This window comes from Alosa sapidissima, chromosome 5 (assembly GCF_018492685.1).
Source record: "Alosa sapidissima isolate fAloSap1 chromosome 5, fAloSap1.pri, whole genome shotgun sequence".
Taxonomy (NCBI): Eukaryota; Metazoa; Chordata; class Actinopteri; order Clupeiformes; family Clupeidae; genus Alosa; species Alosa sapidissima.
In genome coordinates, this window is record NC_055961.1 from 19374253 (window position 1) to 19376567 (window position 2315).

A 2315-nucleotide genomic window follows, 5' to 3' on the forward strand; every position below is an offset into this window, starting at 1 on the left:
TTCTTTAAGGCTTCCCCACAGTACTGGATTGACACAAGGAATCACATATAACATGCTCTCTGACAGGATTTTAAATATTTGGGTATTTGTGGTGTGAAGTGGGCAGCAAAGTACTGCTCACTATGGTGGAGGGATTCTGTATAAATGTCTTGTATAATAATGTGAAAACTTGGCATGCACATTCGTTCCCCCTAAATCCTTGACAGATATATTCCCAACTTGTATTGGGTAGCCATCGTCTCCTATTTATTTTTTTATATATCGATTGATAATATTAGATGCTACTTTCCTCTTTTTCTTCTTTAGTTTTCTAGATGCCGTCTAACAGTTCTCTGTAGTCTGATAAGTAAACCATTTACACGGCAAGGTAGTGCTTTTGAGTATGAGGTTGAACTGGTTTGAATATAATCCTCCTATTAAGAGTATTTGCAGATATATCGAGACGACTATAAGAGGTAAATGAATCCAGAGATCCTGTTCATCTTTGTAATTATGTTCTTTATATATTTTTTAGCTGCTTCCATCCTTGTGTTTAGTGAAGCTTCAGTTACTCGCTATTAATAAATATTTTAAATTGCAGTCTGTCACAATTTAAAATATTACACGCAATGTTTGAGGCCTGAGACCGTGCGTCTGTCAGTTATATAAATGTTAAATGTCAGGTCTTGATAGACTTCCAGTCAGTCTTGCTTGGAACGGTAGCTTTTAGACCTGTTCTGCGTGTGTCTGGTCTTTTTGGATGTTTTTGTTACGATGTTCCTTTGATATAAATGCAATCTTGTACATTTGTCATATTAAAAGGGCACTTGACCTAATAAGTCTCTTTCTTTCCAGTCATCTCGTCTACAGAATAGGATATTGAAAACTAATATAAAAAAATAAACTGAAAATGTAAAATGAAGAGAGCCAGTGTCCAAACTGGATAAATACTTTAAATATTAAGTTCATTCACCAAAAGTTATGCACTATTAGGCCATGTGAGGGTTGTTTGTTTGAAACTTAGGGTAGGGTAAGAAAAACAAAGCAAAACAAATGAACAGAAAACACTGGCTGGTCATTTGAATGATCTTTATTCATTTCGCAGACACTTCCAAATTGACTTGCGGTGCACAGGCCTACACACAGCCCTCAGTGCTTGCCTTGTCGGTGACTCAATAGGCCAAGGCCTACTGCAGAACTTGGAACTGCTCTGTTCAGAAACCGCAACAATCTCTAAACTTCTCATTAGCAATAAGTCACTGTGTACTCACTGGCAGCAGGAATGAATATACCAGTAACTGCAGACCAGGGTACCAGCATTTGAGTGAACAGCAAGTAGAGATAAAAACATGCAGTGAGTAGAAGTGGAAGGGCCTCAACACAGCTGCTGTTATAGAAGACATGATGGCTTAATCTCTCCAAAACCAAGCTTTTGTTGTTCCCAGCTAATATAGCTATTCCCCAACAGATTAACATCCAGCTTGGTTAATCTTCACTGACCCCAACTATATCGGCACGTAATTTTGGTGTCATAATTGATGGTGGACTATATTTCAATCCTTTACAATATTGGGAAGATCAGAACTTATCTGACAATATGCCACACAGCTTCTTGTGCAGGCCATGCTTCTATAAACTAGACGATTACAATTGTTAACTGGCCTACCTGCTTGTGTAGTTGGACCATCACAGTTGATTCAGAATGCTGCAGCACGTCTGGTCTTTAATCAGCCAAGGAGGGCACATGAAACGTCTCTTAGTGCCTACCCACTGGCTTCCTAGAGCAGCCAGAATTAAATTCAAATCCCTCACTCTGGCCTTTAGGACACTTACACTGGGTCTGCTACTTGAATTTCATGATCCTGGAATGAGAATGGTGGAATGAGTTGTCTAGTGTCCTGTGCTCTTACGGCTATTACAGAGTTATGGTTTGTATGTTTATGGTTTTGTAAATATAAAAAGTCATTATTTTCATTCCACTATTATTATTATTTCCATCGGTAGCTGGCTCTGAATTGGATCTGGCGACGATTAGTCAGATTTCACAGTAGAACTAGGCTGATCCAGTCTACTGTTGGCTACTATTGGAAACAGTTCTTACTGCACCAAAATCATCTTTGTTTGGAGATTTCAAAATGTGTCTGCATGCGGTATTGTTCCATAAATAGTTAAGAAACCCAAACACAAATACACAGTGCTTGATGTGAATTGTTTGTGAAGTTCATGAGTAGTTGAGAACTTGATTATACTGATCAATACATTTACATATTGACTCACTCAGGAGGACTGGGAAGGTCAACCTGTGAGATATACACAAACTCCGGCTCACTCAGAGA